The sequence below is a fragment of the Hyperolius riggenbachi genome, chromosome 3 (assembly GCF_040937935.1).
Source record: "Hyperolius riggenbachi isolate aHypRig1 chromosome 3, aHypRig1.pri, whole genome shotgun sequence".
Taxonomy (NCBI): Eukaryota; Metazoa; Chordata; class Amphibia; order Anura; family Hyperoliidae; genus Hyperolius; species Hyperolius riggenbachi.
Window position 1 is genome coordinate 41,667,526 of NC_090648.1, and position 17,497 is coordinate 41,685,022.

Sequence of the window (17,497 nt, forward strand, 5' to 3'; positions counted from 1 at the left end):
TATTTTTCCCTTCATTTACCCGCAATCAGTACAACACTTATTTAGTGTCTCTGGTTGGTGCCAAAGCTTTACTTAGTTAAACTATTGTAGTGAAATGCAAATGCTTTGGTCTGATTGCTTTTAAAATACCCAGAGCGCTGTGAGCAGGATTTGAACCTGCGCGGGAATATCCCATTGGATTTCGAGTCCAACGCCTTAACCACTCGGCCATCACAGCTTGCTTTCTGCTGTACAAATTACACTTTAAAAATACTTTGTCACTTGCAGAAACATTTTGCTAGGCCTAAGGTGGCTTCAGGTACTCTGGAAACAGCCGTTTCCTTAAACCAGGTGTGACAGTTTTCAGCATTGCGCAAATAAAAATGAAACTCTGCTGAGACTTGTGGTGGTTCAAGTCATGGGGAGACACCAGTTTCCTCAAACTTAGTATGAAGGTTTTTAGAATTACTGCAACAAAAACTACTCCAAACACATCAATACAATATTGCCAGTTATAGGCATAAAATGATGAATATTCCTGTGACTGTTTGCATTTCTGCAGTGTGGAGAAGTCAGTTTCTTCAAACCAGGTATGAAAAGTTTCAGCATAGCTGCAAACAACTTCCAAATAAGTCTACAAAGTCTTGCTAGATAGAGGCATAACATGATCAGTATTCCTTTGAATGCGTTTATTGACCCAAATCAAGGTGTACCTAACAGCAACTGGACACGATCTAGAAGAAATGTCCTTACCCTTATCGGCAATTTCTATTTACTAATTCCTCAGTGATGAGCAATTTGAATAGCTTGTCACATAGTAAACACACAAGTATGCCTCCAGAATCTCTTCTCTCAATTGTTTGCAATATACGTAGCTAGCTCCTGAACTAGCCTGTTTTTCCCAAGACCGATATCTCACCAGAGTGGAATACGAAAGAAGCCACGGTTCAATTTCCTTTTTAGACCTGATGCAAATTTTTGATTGTGCGTGAAATTCCAAAATTGTCTTGAGCAGGGTTTGTTCTTGTCTGCAGAGATCTGGACAGCTATTTGCAAAGTCTCGGTTTAGACCTCAGGAAATTCCAGGTGTGGTCTAGGAAGTATAGCATATTTTTAAATGTACTCACATCTAATGATGGTCAATGAGATGATTCAAATTCTGGCTTGTTTTAAATTGTACAGAGTTAAGAACTGGGGAAATCAAATCGACCTTCAGCCATTTCTTAGTGACGCACTTTCAAACCCCCAATTTTTTGAACATGTCATTGACTATTTCTACTCACCACTGGTAACTACAAGTCAGATGCAGTGTCATTGTAGATTGTCAATACCCAAATGTAATCTTCCCTTTACAATGGTATGGTTCTGAGCTGTCAAATACACCAACCTATTGCAAAGTACCAATTTAGAACTCATCCCTAATCCCATGTGTGGTGAAATACTGTATATTTTTCCCTTCATTTACCCGCAATCAGTACAACACTTATTTAGTGTCTCTGGTTGGTGCCAAAGCTTTACTTAGTTAAACTATTGTAGTGAAATGCAAATGCTTTGGTCTGATTGCTTTTAAAATACCCAGAGCGCTGTGAGCAGGATTTGAACCTGCGCGGGAATATCCCATTGGATTTCGAGCCCAACGCCTTAACCACTCGGCCATCACAGCTTGCTTTCTGCTGTACAAATTACACTTTAAAAATACTTTGTCACTTGCAGAAACATTTTGCTAGGCCTAAGGTGGCTTCAGGTACTCTGGAAACAGCCGTTTCCTTAAACCAGGTGTGACAGTTTTCAGCATTGCGCAAATAAAAATGAAACTCTGCTGAGACTTGTGGTGGTTCAAGTCATGGGGAGACACCAGTTTCCTCAAACTTAGTATGAAGGTTTTTAGAATTACTGCAACAAAAACTACTCCAAACACATCAATACAATATTGCCAGTTATAGGCATAAAATGATGAATATTCCTGTGACTGTTTGCATTTCTGCAGTGTGGAGAAGTCAGTTTCTTCAAACCAGGTATGAAAAGTTTCAGCATAGCTGCAAACAACTTCCAAATAAGTCTACAAAGTCTTGCTAGATAGAGGCATAACATGATCAGTATTCCTTTGAATGCGTTTATTGACCCAAATCAAGGTGTACCTAACAGCAACTGGACACGATCTAGAAGAAATGTCCTTACCCTTATCGGCAATTTCTATTTACTAATTCCTCAGTGATGAGCAATTTGAATAGCTTGTCACATAGTAAACACACAAGTATGCCTCCAGAATCTCTTCTCTCAATTGTTTGCAATATACGTAGCTAGCTCCTGAACTAGCCTGTTTTTCCCAAGACCGATATCTCACCAGAGTGGAATACGAAAGAAGCCACGGTTCAATTTCCTTTTTAGACCTGATGCAAATTTTTGATTGTGCGTGAAATTCCAAAATTGTCTTGAGCAGGGTTTGTTCTTGTCTGCAGAGATCTAGACAGCTATTTGCAAAGTCTCGGTTTAGACCTCAGGAAATTCCAGGTGTGGTCTAGGAAGTATAGCATATTTTTAAATGTACTCACATCTAATGATGGTCAATGAGATGATTCAAATTCTGGCTTGTTTTAAATTGTACAGAGTTAAGAACTGGGGAAATCAAATCGACCTTCAGCCATTTCTTAGTGACGCACTTTCAAACCCCCAATTTTTTGAACATGTCATTGACTATTTCTACTCACCACTGGTAACTACAAGTCAAATGCAGTGTCATTGTAGATTGTCAATACCCAAATGTAATCTTCCCATTACAATGGTATGGTTCTGAGCTGTCAAATACACCAACCTATTGCAAAGTACCACTTTAGAACTCATCCCTAATCCCATGTGTGGTGAAATACTGTATATTTTTCCCTTCATTTACCCGCAATCAGTACAACACTTACTTAGTGTCTCTGGTTGGTGCCAAAGCTTTACTTAGTTAAACTATTGTAGTGAAATGCAAATGCTTTGGTCTGATTGCTATTAAAATACCCAGAGCGCTGTGAGCAGGATTTGAACCTGCGCGGGAATATCCCATTGGATTTCGAGTCCAACGCCTTAACCACTCGGCCATCACAGCTTGCTTTCTGCTGTACAAATTACACTTTAAAAATACTTTGTCACTTGCAGAAACATTTTGCTAGGCCTAAGGTGGCTTCAGGTACTCTGGAAACAGCCGTTTCCTTAAACCAGGTGTGACAGTTTTCAGCATTGCGCAAATAAAAATGAAACTCTGCTGAGACTTGTGGTGGTTCAAGTCATGGGGAGACACCAGTTTCCTCAAACTTAGTATGAAGGTTTTTAGAATTACTGCAACAAAAACTACTCCAAACACATCAATACAATATTGCCAGTTATAGGCATAAAATGATGAATATTCCTGTGACTGTTTGCATTTCTGCAGTGTGGAGAAGTCAGTTTCTTCAAACCAGGTATGAAAAGTTTCAGCATAGCTGCAAACAACTTCCAAATAAGTCTACAAAGTCTTGCTAGATAGAGGCATAACATGATCAGTATTCCTTTGAATGCGTTTATTGACCCAAATCAAGGTGTACCTAACAGCAACTGGACACGATCTAGAAGAAATGTCCTTACCCTTATCGGCAATTTCTATTTACTAATTCCTCAGTGATGAGCAATTTGAATAGCTTGTCACATAGTAAACACACAAGTATGCCTCCAGAATCTCTTCTCTCAATTGTTTGCAATATACGTAGCTAGCTCCTGAACTAGCCTGTTTTTCCCAAGACCGATATCTCACCAGAGTGGAATACGAAAGAAGCCACGGTTCAATTTCCTTTTTAGACCTGATGCAAATTTTTGATTGTGCGTGAAATTCCAAAATTGTCTTGAGCAGGGTTTGTTCTTGTCTGCAGAGATCTGGACAGCTATTTGCAAAGTCTCGGTTTAGACCTCAGGAAATTCCAGGTGTGGTCTAGGAAGTATAGCATATTTTTAAATGTACTCACATCTAATGATGGTCAATGAGATGATTCAAATTCTGGCTTGTTTTAAATTGTACAGAGTTAAGAACTGGGGAAATCAAATCGACCTTCAGCCATTTCTTAGTGACGCACTTTCAAACCCCCAATTTTTTGAACATGTCATTGACTATTTCTACTCACCACTGGTAACTACAAGTCAGATGCAGTGTCATTGTAGATTGTCAATACCCAAATGTAATCTTCCCTTTACAATGGTATGGTTCTGAGCTGTCAAATACACCAACCTATTGCAAAGTACCAATTTAGAACTCATCCCTAATCCCATGTGTGGTGAAATACTGTATATTTTTCCCTTCATTTACCCGCAATCAGTACAACACTTATTTAGTGTCTCTGGTTGGTGCCAAAGCTTTACTTAGTTAAACTATTGTAGTGAAATGCAAATGCTTTGGTCTGATTGCTTTTAAAATACCCAGAGCGCTGTGAGCAGGATTTGAACCTGCGCGGGAATATCCCATTGGATTTCGAGCCCAACGCCTTAACCACTCGGCCATCACAGCTTGCTTTCTGCTGTACAAATTACACTTTAAAAATACTTTGTCACTTGCAGAAACATTTTGCTAGGCCTAAGGTGGCTTCAGGTACTCTGGAAACAGCCGTTTCCTTAAACCAGGTGTGACAGTTTTCAGCATTGCGCAAATAAAAATGAAACTCTGCTGAGACTTGTGGTGGTTCAAGTCATGGGGAGACACCAGTTTCCTCAAACTTAGTATGAAGGTTTTTAGAATTACTGCAACAAAAACTACTCCAAACACATCAATACAATATTGCCAGTTATAGGCATAAAATGATGAATATTCCTGTGACTGTTTGCATTTCTGCAGTGTGGAGAAGTCAGTTTCTTCAAACCAGGTATGAAAAGTTTCAGCATAGCTGCAAACAACTTCCAAATAAGTCTACAAAGTCTTGCTAGATAGAGGCATAACATGATCAGTATTCCTTTGAATGCGTTTATTGACCCAAATCAAGGTGTACCTAACAGCAACTGGACACGATCTAGAAGAAATGTCCTTACCCTTATCGGCAATTTCTATTTACTAATTCCTCAGTGATGAGCAATTTGAATAGCTTGTCACATAGTAAACACACAAGTATGCCTCCAGAATCTCTTCTCTCAATTGTTTGCAATATACGTAGCTAGCTCCTGAACTAGCCTGTTTTTCCCAAGACCGATATCTCACCAGAGTGGAATACGAAAGAAGCCACGGTTCAATTTCCTTTTTAGACCTGATGCAAATTTTTGATTGTGCGTGAAATTCCAAAATTGTCTTGAGCAGGGTTTGTTCTTGTCTGCAGAGATCTAGACAGCTATTTGCAAAGTCTCGGTTTAGACCTCAGGAAATTCCAGGTGTGGTCTAGGAAGTATAGCATATTTTTAAATGTACTCACATCTAATGATGGTCAATGAGATGATTCAAATTCTGGCTTGTTTTAAATTGTACAGAGTTAAGAACTGGGGAAATCAAATCGACCTTCAGCCATTTCTTAGTGACGCACTTTCAAACCCCCAATTTTTTGAACATGTCATTGACTATTTCTACTCACCACTGGTAACTACAAGTCAAATGCAGTGTCATTGTAGATTGTCAATACCCAAATGTAATCTTCCCATTACAATGGTATGGTTCTGAGCTGTCAAATACACCAACCTATTGCAAAGTACCACTTTAGAACTCATCCCTAATCCCATGTGTGGTGAAATACTGTATATTTTTCCCTTCATTTACCCGCAATCAGTACAACACTTACTTAGTGTCTCTGGTTGGTGCCAAAGCTTTACTTAGTTAAACTATTGTAGTGAAATGCAAATGCTTTGGTCTGATTGCTATTAAAATACCCAGAGCGCTGTGAGCAGGATTTGAACCTGCGCGGGAATATCCCATTGGATTTCGAGTCCAACGCCTTAACCACTCGGCCATCACAGCTTGCTTTCTGCTGTACAAATTACACTTTAAAAATACTTTGTCACTTGCAGAAACATTTTGCTAGGCCTAAGGTGGCTTCAGGTACTCTGGAAACAGCCGTTTCCTTAAACCAGGTGTGACAGTTTTCAGCATTGCGCAAATAAAAATGAAACTCTGCTGAGACTTGTGGTGGTTCAAGTCATGGGGAGACACCAGTTTCCTCAAACTTAGTATGAAGGTTTTTAGAATTACTGCAACAAAAACTACTCCAAACACATCAATACAATATTGCCAGTTATAGGCATAAAATGATGAATATTCCTGTGACTGTTTGCATTTCTGCAGTGTGGAGAAGTCAGTTTCTTCAAACCAGGTATGAAAAGTTTCAGCATAGCTGCAAACAACTTCCAAATAAGTCTACAAAGTCTTGCTAGATAGAGGCATAACATGATCAGTATTCCTTTGAATGCGTTTATTGACCCAAATCAAGGTGTACCTAACAGCAACTGGACACGATCTAGAAGAAATGTCCTTACCCTTATCGGCAATTTCTATTTACTAATTCCTCAGTGATGAGCAATTTGAACAGCTTGTCACATAGTAAACACACAAGTATGCCTCCAGAATCTCTTCTCTCAATTGTTTGCAATATACGTAGCTAGCTCCTGAACTAGCCTGTTTTTCCCAAGACCGATATCTCACCAGAGTGGAAAACGAAAGAAGCCACGGTTCAATTTCCTTTTTAGACCTGATGCAAATTTTTGATTGTGCGTGAAATTCCAAAATTGTCTTGAGCAGGGTTTGTTCTTATCTGCAGAGATCTGGACAGCTATTTGCAAAGTCTTGGTTTAGACCTCAGGAAATTCCAGGTGTGGTCTAGGAAGTATAGCATATTTTTAAATGTACTCACATCTAATGATGGTCAATGAGATGATCCAAAATTTTTCCCTTCATTTACCCGCAATCAGTACAACACCTATTTAGTGTCTCTGGTTGGTGCCAAAGCTTTACTTAGTTAAACTATTGTAGTGAAATGCAAATGCTTTGGTCTGATTGCTATTAAAATACCCAGAGCGCTGTGAGCAGGATTTGAACCTGCGCGGGAATATCCCATTGGATTTTGAGTCCAACGCCTTAGCCACTCGGCCATCACAGCTTGCTTTCTGCTGTACAAATTACACTTTAAAAATACTTTGTCACTTGCAGAAACATTTTGCTAGGCCTAAGGTGGCTTCAGGTACTCTGGAAACAGCCGTTTCCTTAAACCAGGTGTGACAGTTTTCAGCATTGCGCAAATAAAAATGAAACTCTGCTGAGACTTGTGGTGGTTCAAGTCATGGGGAGACACCAGTTTCCTCAAACTTAGTATGAAGGTTTTTAGAATTACTGCAACAAAAACTACTCCAAACACATCAATACAATATTGCCAGTTATAGGCATAAAATGATGAATATTCCTGTGACTGTTTGCATTTCTGCAGTGTGGAGAAGTCAGTTTCTTTAAACCAGGTATGAAAAGTTTCAGCATAGCTGCAAACAACTTCCAAATAAGTCTACAAAGTCTTGCTAGATAGAGGCATAACATGATCAGTATTCCTTTGAATGCGTTTATTGACCCAAATCAAGGTGTACCTAACAGCAACTGGACACGATCTAGAAGAAATTATCGGTAATTTCTATTTACTAATTCCTCAGTGATGAGCAATTTGAATAGCTTGTCACATAGTAAACACACAAGTATGCCTCCAGAATCTCTTCTCTCAATTGTTTGCAATATACGTAGCTAGCTCCTGAACTAGCCTGTTTTTCCCAAGACCGATATCTCACCAGAGTGGAATACGAAAGAAGCCACGGTTCAATTTCCTTTTTAGACCTGATGCAAATTTTTGATTGTGCGTGAAATTCCAAAATTGTCTTGAGCAGGGTTTGTTCTTGTCTGCAGAGATCTGAACAGCTATTTGCAAAGTCTCGGTTTAGACCTCAGGAAATTCCAGGTGTGGTCTAGGAAGTATAGCATATTTTTAAATGTACTCACATCTAATGATGGTCAATGAGATGATTCAAATTCTGGCTTGTTTTAAATTGTACAGAGTTAAGAACTGGGGAAATCAAATCGACCTTCAGCCATTTCTTAGTGACGCACTTTCAAACCCCCAATTTTTTGAACATGTCATTGACTATTTCTACTCACCACTGGTAACTACAAGTCAAATGCAGTGTCATTGTAGATTGTCAATACCCAAATGTAATCTTCCCATTACAATGGTATGGTTCTGAGTTGTCAAATACACCAACCTATTGCAAAGTACCACTTTAGAACTCATCCCTAATCCCATGTGTGGTGAAATACTGTATATTTTTCCCTTCATTTACCCGCAATCAGTACAACACTTATTTAGTGTCTCTGGTTGGTGCCAAAGCTTTACTTAGTTAAACTATTGTAGTGAAATGCAAATGCTTTGGTCTGATTGCTATTAAAATACCCAGAGCGCTGTGAGCAGGATTTGAACCTGCGCGGGAATATCCCATTGGATTTCGAGTCCAACGCCTTAACCACTCGGCCATCACAGCTTGCTTTCTGCTGTACAAATTACACTTTAAAAATACTTTGTCACTTGCAGAAACATTTTGCTAGGCCTAAGGTGGCTTCAGGTACTCTGGAAACAGCCGTTTCCTTAAACCAGGTGTGACAGTTTTCAGCATTGCGCAAATAAAAATGAAACTCTGCTGAGACTTGTGGTGGTTCAAGTCATGGGGAGACACCAGTTTCCTCAAACTTAGTATGAAGGTTTTTAGAATTACTGCAACAAAAACTACTCCAAACACATCAATACATTATTGCCAGTTATAGGCATAAAATGATGAATATTCCTGTGACTGTTTGCATTTCTGCAGTGTGGAGAAGTCAGTTTCTTCAAACCAGGTATGAAAAGTTTCAGCATAGCTGCAAACAACTTCCAAATAAGTCTACAAAGTCTTGCTAGATAGAGGCATAACATGATCAGTATTCCTTTGAATGTGTTTATTGACCCAAATCAAGGTGTACCTAACAGCAACTGGACACGATCTAGAAGAAATGTCCTTACCCTTATCGGCAATTTCTATTTACTAATTCCTCAGTGATGAGCAATTTGAATAGCTTGTCACATAGTAAACACACAAGTATGCCTCCAGAATCTCTTCTCTCAATTGTTTGCAATATACGTAGCTAGCTCCTGAACTAGCCTGTTTTTCCCAAGACCGATATCTCACCAGAGTGGAATACGAAAGAAGCCACGGTTCAATTTCCTTTTTAGACCTGATGCAAATTTTTGATTGTGCGTGAAATTCCAAAATTGTCTTGAGCAGGGTTTGTTCTTATCTGCAGAGATCTGGACAGCTATTTGCAAAGTCTCGGTTTAGACCTCAGGAAATTCCAGGTGTGGTCTAGGAAGTATAGCATATTTTTAAATGTACTCACATCTAATGATGGTCAATGAGATGATTCAAATTCTGGCTTGTTTTAAATTGTACAGAGTTAAGAACTGGGGAAATCAAATCGACCTTCAGCCATTTCTTAGTGACGCACTTTCAAACCCCCAATTTTTTGAACATGTCATTGACTATTTCTACTCACCACTGGTAACTACAAGTCAAATGCAGTGTCATTGTAGATTGTCAATACCCAAATGTAATCTTCCCATTACAATGGTATGGTTCTGAGCTGTCAAATACACCAACCTATTGCAAAGTACCACTTTAGAACTCATCCCTAATCCCATGTGTGGTGAAATACTGTATATTTTTCCCTTCATTTACCCGCAATCAGTACAACACTTACTTAGGCCTGGTGCACACCAAAAACCGCTAGCAGATCCGCAAAATGCTAGCAGATTTTGAAACGCTTTTTCTTCTTTTTCTGTAGCGTTTCAGCTAGCGTTTTGCGGTTTTGTGTAGCGGTTTTGGTGTAGTAGATTTAACATATTGTTACAGTAAAGCTGTTACTGAACAGCTACTGTAACAAAAAACGCCTGGCAAACCGCTCTGAAGTGCCGTTTTTCAGAGCGGTTTGCGTTTTTCCTATACTTAACATTGAGGCAGAAACGCATCCGCAATCCAAAATCTGCTGCAGCCCGGGAGTATGCGTTTCTGCAAAAAGCCTCCCGCTCTGGTGTGCACCAGCCCATTGAAATACATTACCCTAGCGGATCCGCACCCGCAGGAGGATCGCAAACCGCAGCGGAAACGCTCTGGTGTGCACTAGGCCTCAGTGTCTCTGGTTGGTGCCAAAGCTTTACTTAGTTAAACTATTGTAGTGAAATGCAAATGCTTTGGTCTGATTGCTATTAAAATACCCAGAGCGCTGTGAGCAGGATTTGAACCTGCGCGGGAATATCCCATTGGATTTCGAGTCCAACGCCTTAACCACTCGGCCATCACAGCTTGCTTTCTGCTGTACAAATTACACTTTAAAAATACTTTGTCACTTGCAGAAACATTTTGCTAGGCCTAAGGTGGCTTCAGGTACTCTGGAAACAGCCGTTTCCTTAAACCAGGTGTGACAGTTTTCAGCATTGCGCAAATAAAAATGAAACTCTGCTGAGACTTGTGGTGGTTCAAGTCATGGGGAGACACCAGTTTCCTCAAACTTAGTATGAAGGTTTTTAGAATTACTGCAACAAAAACTACTCCAAACACATCAATACAATATTGCCAGTTATAGGCATAAAATGATGAATATTCCTGTGACTGTTTGCATTTCTGCAGTGTGGAGAAGTCAGTTTCTTCAAACCAGGTATGAAAAGTTTCAGCATAGCTGCAAACAACTTCCAAATAAGTCTACAAAGTCTTGCTAGATAGAGGCATAACATGATCAGTATTCCTTTGAATGCGTTTATTGACCCAAATCAAGGTGTACCTAACAGCAACTGGACACGATCTAGAAGAAATGTCCTTACCCTTATCGGCAATTTCTATTTACTAATTCCTCAGTGATGAGCAATTTGAACAGCTTGTCACATAGTAAACACACAAGTATGCCTCCAGAATCTCTTCTCTCAATTGTTTGCAATATACGTAGCTAGCTCCTGAACTAGCCTGTTTTTCCCAAGACCGATATCTCACCAGAGTGGAAAACGAAAGAAGCCACGGTTCAATTTCCTTTTTAGACCTGATGCAAATTTTTGATTGTGCGTGAAATTCCAAAATTGTCTTGAGCAGGGTTTGTTCTTATCTGCAGAGATCTGGACAGCTATTTGCAAAGTCTTGGTTTAGACCTCAGGAAATTCCAGGTGTGGTCTAGGAAGTATAGCATATTTTTAAATGTACTCACATCTAATGATGGTCAATGAGATGATCCAAAATTTTTCCCTTCATTTACCCGCAATCAGTACAACACTTATTTAGTGTCTCTGGTTGGTGCCAAAGCTTTACTTAGTTAAACTATTGTAGTGAAATGCAAATGCTTTGGTCTGATTGCTATTAAAATACCCAGAGCGCTGTGAGCAGGATTTGAACCTGCGCGGGAATATCCCATTGGATTTTGAGTCCAACGCCTTAACCACTCGGCCATCACAGCTTGCTTTCTGCTGTACAAATTACACTTTAAAAATACTTTGTCACTTGCAGAAACATTTTGCTAGGCCTAAGGTGGCTTCAGGTACTCTGGAAACAGCCGTTTCCTTAAACCAGGTGTGACAGTTTTCAGCATTGCGCAAATAAAAATGAAACTCTGCTGAGACTTGTGGTGGTTCAAGTCATGGGGAGACACCAGTTTCCTCAAACTTAGTATGAAGGTTTTTAGAATTACTGCAACAAAAACTACTCCAAACACATCAATACAATATTGCCAGTTATAGGCATAAAATGATGAATATTCCTGTGACTGTTTGCATTTCTGCAGTGTGGAGAAGTCAGTTTCTTTAAACCAGGTATGAAAAGTTTCAGCATAGCTGCAAACAACTTCCAAATAAGTCTACAAAGTCTTGCTAGATAGAGGCATAACATGATCAGTATTCCTTTGAATGCGTTTATTGACCCAAATCAAGGTGTACCTAACAGCAACTGGACACGATCTAGAAGAAATTATCGGTAATTTCTATTTACTAATTCCTCAGTGATGAGCAATTTGAATAGCTTGTCACATAGTAAACACACAAGTATGCCTCCAGAATCTCTTCTCTCAATTGTTTGCAATATACGTAGCTAGCTCCTGAACTAGCCTGTTTTTCCCAAGACCGATATCTCACCAGAGTGGAATACGAAAGAAGCCACGGTTCAATTTCCTTTTTAGACCTGATGCAAATTTTTGATTGTGCGTGAAATTCCAAAATTGTCTTGAGCAGGGTTTGTTCTTGTCTGCAGAGATCTGAACAGCTATTTGCAAAGTCTCGGTTTAGACCTCAGGAAATTCCAGGTGTGGTCTAGGAAGTATAGCATATTTTTAAATGTACTCACATCTAATGATGGTCAATGAGATGATTCAAATTCTGGCTTGTTTTAAATTGTACAGAGTTAAGAACTGGGGAAATCAAATCGACCTTCAGCCATTTCTTAGTGACGCACTTTCAAACCCCCAATTTTTTGAACATGTCATTGACTATTTCTACTCACCACTGGTAACTACAAGTCAAATGCAGTGTCATTGTAGATTGTCAATACCCAAATGTAATCTTCCCATTACAATGGTATGGTTCTGAGTTGTCAAATACACCAACCTATTGCAAAGTACCACTTTAGAACTCATCCCTAATCCCATGTGTGGTGAAATACTGTATATTTTTCCCTTCATTTACCCGCAATCAGTACAACACTTATTTAGTGTCTCTGGTTGGTGCCAAAGCTTTACTTAGTTAAACTATTGTAGTGAAATGCAAATGCTTTGGTCTGATTGCTATTAAAATACCCAGAGCGCTGTGAGCAGGATTTGAACCTGCGCGGGAATATCCCATTGGATTTCGAGTCCAACGCCTTAACCACTCGGCCATCACAGCTTGCTTTCTGCTGTACAAATTACACTTTAAAAATACTTTGTCACTTGCAGAAACATTTTGCTAGGCCTAAGGTGGCTTCAGGTACTCCGGAAACAGCCGTTTCCTTAAACCAGGTGTGACAGTTTTCAGCATTGCGCAAATAAAAATGAAACTCTGCTGAGACTTGTGGTGGTTCAAGTCATGGGGAGACACCAGTTTCCTCAAACTTAGTATGAAGGTTTTTAGAATTACTGCAACAAAAACTACTCCAAACACATCAATACATTATTGCCAGTTATAGGCATAAAATGATGAATATTCCTGTGACTGTTTGCATTTCTGCAGTGTGGAGAAGTCAGTTTCTTCAAACCAGGTATGAAAAGTTTCAGCATAGCTGCAAACAACTTCCAAATAAGTCTACAAAGTCTTGCTAGATAGAGGCATAACATGATCAGTATTCCTTTGAATGTGTTTATTGACCCAAATCAAGGTGTACCTAACAGCAACTGGACACGATCTAGAAGAAATGTCCTTACCCTTATCGGCAATTTCTATTTACTAATTCCTCAGTGATGAGCAATTTGAATAGCTTGTCACATAGTAAACACACAAGTATGCCTCCAGAATCTCTTCTCTCAATTGTTTGCAATATACGTAGCTAGCTCCTGAACTAGCCTGTTTTTCCCAAGACCGATATCTCACCAGAGTGGAATACGAAAGAAGCCACGGTTCAATTTCCTTTTTAGACCTGATGCAAATTTTTGATTGTGCGTGAAATTCCAAAATTGTCTTGAGCAGGGTTTGTTCTTATCTGCAGAGATCTGGACAGCTATTTGCAAAGTCTCGGTTTAGACCTCAGGAAATTCCAGGTGTGGTCTAGGAAGTATAGCATATTTTTAAATGTACTCACATCTAATGATGGTCAATGAGATGATTCAAATTCTGGCTTGTTTTAAATTGTACAGAGTTAAGAACTGGGGAAATCAAATCGACCTTCAGCCATTTCTTAGTGACGCACTTTCAAACCCCCAATTTTTTGAACATGTCATTGACTATTTCTACTCACCACTGGTAACTACAAGTCAAATGCAGTGTCATTGTAGATTGTCAATACCCAAATGTAATCTTCCCATTACAATGGTATGGTTCTGAGCTGTCAAATACACCAACCTATTGCAAAGTACCACTTTAGAACTCATCCCTAATCCCATGTGTGGTGAAATACTGTATATTTTTCCCTTCATTTACCCGCAATCAGTACAACACTTACTTAGGCCTGGTGCACACCAAAAACCGCTAGCAGATCCGCAAAATGCTAGCAGATTTTGAAACGCTTTTTCTTCTTTTTCTGTAGCGTTTCAGCTAGCGTTTTGCGGTTTTGTGTAGCGGTTTTGGTGTAGTAGATTTAACATATTGTTACAGTAAAGCTGTTACTGAACAGCTACTGTAACAAAAAACGCCTGGCAAACCGCTCTGAAGTGCCGTTTTTCAGAGCGGTTTGCGTTTTTCCTATACTTAACATTGAGGCAGAAACGCATCCGCAATCCAAAATCTGCTGCAGCCCGGGAGTATGCGTTTCTGCAAAAAGCCTCCCGCTCTGGTGTGCACCAGCCCATTGAAATACATTACCCTAGCGGATCCGCACCCGCAGGAGGATCGCAAACCGCAGCGGAAACGCTCTGGTGTGCACTAGGCCTCAGTGTCTCTGGTTGGTGCCAAAGCTTTACTTAGTTAAACTATTGTAGTGAAATGCAAATGCTTTGGTCTGATTGCTATTAAAATACCCAGAGCGCTGTGAGCAGGATTTGAACCTGCGCGGGAATATCCCATTGGATTTCGAGTCCAACGCCTTAACCACTCGGCCATCACAGCTTGCTTTCTGCTGTACAAATTACACTTTAAAAATACTTTGTCACTTGCAGAAACATTTTGCTAGGCCTAAGGTGGCTTCAGGTACTCTGGAAACAGCCGTTTCCTTAAACCAGGTGTGACAGTTTTCAGCATTGCGCAAATAAAAATGAAACTCTGCTGAGACTTGTGGTGGTTCAAGTCATGGGGAGACACCAGTTTCCTCAAACTTAGTATGAAGGTTTTTAGAATTACTGCAACAAAAACTACTCCAAACACATCAATACAATATTGCCAGTTATAGGCATAAAATGATGAATATTCCTGTGACTGTTTGCATTTCTGCAGTGTGGAGAAGTCAGTTTCTTCAAACCAGGTATGAAAAGTTTCAGCATAGCTGCAAACAACTTCCAAATAAGTCTACAAAGTCTTGCTAGATAGAGGCATAACATGATCAGTATTCCTTTGAATGCGTTTATTGACCCAAATCAAGGTGTACCTAACAGCAACTGGACACGATCTAGAAGAAATGTCCTTACCCTTATCGGCAATTTCTATTTACTAATTCCTCAGTGATGAGCAATTTGAACAGCTTGTCACATAGTAAACACACAAGTATGCCTCCAGAATCTCTTCTCTCAATTGTTTGCAATATACGTAGCTAGCTCCTGAACTAGCCTGTTTTTCCCAAGACCGATATCTCACCAGAGTGGAAAACGAAAGAAGCCACGGTTCAATTTCCTTTTTAGACCTGATGCAAATTTTTGATTGTGCGTGAAATTCCAAAATTGTCTTGAGCAGGGTTTGTTCTTATCTGCAGAGATCTGGACAGCTATTTGCAAAGTCTTGGTTTAGACCTCAGGAAATTCCAGGTGTGGTCTAGGAAGTATAGCATATTTTTAAATGTACTCACATCTAATGATGGTCAATGAGATGATCCAAAATTTTTCCCTTCATTTACCCGCAATCAGTACAACACTTATTTAGTGTCTCTGGTTGGTGCCAAAGCTTTACTTAGTTAAACTATTGTAGTGAAATGCAAATGCTTTGGTCTGATTGCTATTAAAATACCCAGAGCGCTGTGAGCAGGATTTGAACCTGCGCGGGAATATCCCATTGGATTTTGAGTCCAACGCCTTAACCACTCGGCCATCACAGCTTGCTTTCTGCTGTACAAATTACACTTTAAAAATACTTTGTCACTTGCAGAAACATTTTGCTAGGCCTAAGGTGGCTTCAGGTACTCTGGAAACAGCCGTTTCCTTAAACCAGGTGTGACAGTTTTCAGCATTGCGCAAATAAAAATGAAACTCTGCTGAGACTTGTGGTGGTTCAAGTCATGGGGAGACACCAGTTTCCTCAAACTTAGTATGAAGGTTTTTAGAATTACTGCAACAAAAACTACTCCAAACACATCAATACAATATTGCCAGTTATAGGCATAAAATGATGAATATTCCTGTGACTGTTTGCATTTCTGCAGTGTGGAGAAGTCAGTTTCTTTAAACCAGGTATGAAAAGTTTCAGCATAGCTGCAAACAACTTCCAAATAAGTCTACAAAGTCTTGCTAGATAGAGGCATAACATGATCAGTATTCCTTTGAATGCGTTTATTGACCCAAATCAAGGTGTACCTAACAGCAACTGGACACGATCTAGAAGAAATTATCGGTAATTTCTATTTACTAATTCCTCAGTGATGAGCAATTTGAATAGCTTGTCACATAGTAAACACACAAGTATGCCTCCAGAATCTCTTCTCTCAATTGTTTGCAATATACGTAGCTAGCTCCTGAACTAGCCTGTTTTTCCCAAGACCGATATCTCACCAGAGTGGAATACGAAAGAAGCCACGGTTCAATTTCCTTTTTAGACCTGATGCAAATTTTTGATTGTGCGTGAAATTCCAAAATTGTCTTGAGCAGGGTTTGATCTTGTCTGCAGAGATCTGGACAGCTATTTGCAAAGTCTCGGTTTAGACCTCAGGAAATTCCAGGTGTGGTCTAGGAAGTATAGCATATTTTTAAATGTACTCACATCTAATGATGGTCAATGAGATGATTCAAATTCTGGCTTGTTTTAAATTGTACAGAGTTAAGAACTGGGGAAATCAAATCGACCTTCAGCCATTTCTTAGTGACGCACTTTCAAACCCCCAATTTTTTGAACATGTCATTGACTATTTCTACTCACCACTGGTAACTACAAGTCAAATGCAGTGTCATTGTAGATTGTCAATACCCAAATGTAATCTTCCCATTACAATGGTATGGTTCTGAGTTGTCAAATACACCAACCTATTGCAAAGTACCACTTTAGAACTCATCCCTAATCCCATGTGTGGTGAAATACTGTATATTTTTCCCTTCATTTACCCGCAATCAGTACAACACTTATTTAGTGTCTCTGGTTGGTGCCAAAGCTTTACTTAGTTAAACTATTGTAGTGAAATGCAAATGCTTTGGTCTGATTGCTATTAAAATACCCAGAGCGCTGTGAGCAGGATTTGAACCTGCGCGGGAATATCCCATTGGATTTCGAGTCCAACGCCTTAACCACTCGGCCATCACAGCTTGCTTTCTGCTGTACAAATTACACTTTAAAAATACTTTGTCACTTGCAGAAACATTTTGCTAGGCCTAAGGTGGCTTCAGGTACTCTGGAAACAGCCGTTTCCTTAAACCAGGTGTGACAGTTTTCAGCATTGCGCAAATAAAAATGAAACTCTGCTGAGACTTGTGGTGGTTCAAGTCATGGGGAGACACCAGTTTCCTCAAACTTAGTATGAAGGTTTTTAGAATTAC

General features: G+C 39.6%; 13 non-coding genes across 13 annotated transcripts; all 13 read right to left on the bottom strand.

The window, feature by feature from the left end:
• Nucleotides 1–135: 135 nt before the first annotated feature.
• TRNAS-CGA (transfer RNA serine (anticodon CGA)) lies at nt 136–217 on the bottom strand. Its single transcript has one exon. It is a non-coding gene; the product is annotated as a tRNA-Ser (tRNA).
• A 1,343-nt stretch (nt 218–1,560) lies between these two features.
• Nucleotides 1,561–1,642, bottom strand: TRNAS-CGA (transfer RNA serine (anticodon CGA)). Its single transcript has one exon. It is a non-coding gene; the product is annotated as a tRNA-Ser (tRNA).
• Nucleotides 1,643–2,985: 1,343 nt separating this feature from the next.
• Nucleotides 2,986–3,067, bottom strand: TRNAS-CGA (transfer RNA serine (anticodon CGA)). The gene has a single exon. It is a non-coding gene; the product is annotated as a tRNA-Ser (tRNA).
• A 1,343-nt stretch (nt 3,068–4,410) lies between these two features.
• Nucleotides 4,411–4,492, bottom strand: TRNAS-CGA (transfer RNA serine (anticodon CGA)). Its single transcript has one exon. It is a non-coding gene; the product is annotated as a tRNA-Ser (tRNA).
• A 1,343-nt stretch (nt 4,493–5,835) lies between these two features.
• Nucleotides 5,836–5,917, bottom strand: TRNAS-CGA (transfer RNA serine (anticodon CGA)). Its single transcript has one exon. It is a non-coding gene; the product is annotated as a tRNA-Ser (tRNA).
• A 1,053-nt stretch (nt 5,918–6,970) lies between these two features.
• TRNAL-CAA (transfer RNA leucine (anticodon CAA)) lies at nt 6,971–7,052 on the bottom strand. Its single transcript has one exon. It is a non-coding gene; the product is annotated as a tRNA-Leu (tRNA).
• Nucleotides 7,053–8,384: 1,332 nt separating this feature from the next.
• TRNAS-CGA (transfer RNA serine (anticodon CGA)) lies at nt 8,385–8,466 on the bottom strand. The gene has a single exon. It is a non-coding gene; the product is annotated as a tRNA-Ser (tRNA).
• A 1,769-nt stretch (nt 8,467–10,235) lies between these two features.
• Nucleotides 10,236–10,317, bottom strand: TRNAS-CGA (transfer RNA serine (anticodon CGA)). The gene has a single exon. It is a non-coding gene; the product is annotated as a tRNA-Ser (tRNA).
• A 1,053-nt stretch (nt 10,318–11,370) lies between these two features.
• TRNAL-CAA (transfer RNA leucine (anticodon CAA)) lies at nt 11,371–11,452 on the bottom strand. Its single transcript has one exon. It is a non-coding gene; the product is annotated as a tRNA-Leu (tRNA).
• A 1,332-nt stretch (nt 11,453–12,784) lies between these two features.
• TRNAS-CGA (transfer RNA serine (anticodon CGA)) lies at nt 12,785–12,866 on the bottom strand. Its single transcript has one exon. It is a non-coding gene; the product is annotated as a tRNA-Ser (tRNA).
• Nucleotides 12,867–14,635: 1,769 nt separating this feature from the next.
• TRNAS-CGA (transfer RNA serine (anticodon CGA)) lies at nt 14,636–14,717 on the bottom strand. Its single transcript has one exon. It is a non-coding gene; the product is annotated as a tRNA-Ser (tRNA).
• A 1,053-nt stretch (nt 14,718–15,770) lies between these two features.
• On the bottom strand, nt 15,771–15,852 carry TRNAL-CAA (transfer RNA leucine (anticodon CAA)). The gene has a single exon. It is a non-coding gene; the product is annotated as a tRNA-Leu (tRNA).
• A 1,332-nt stretch (nt 15,853–17,184) lies between these two features.
• On the bottom strand, nt 17,185–17,266 carry TRNAS-CGA (transfer RNA serine (anticodon CGA)). The gene has a single exon. It is a non-coding gene; the product is annotated as a tRNA-Ser (tRNA).
• Nucleotides 17,267–17,497: the final 231 nt, after the last annotated feature.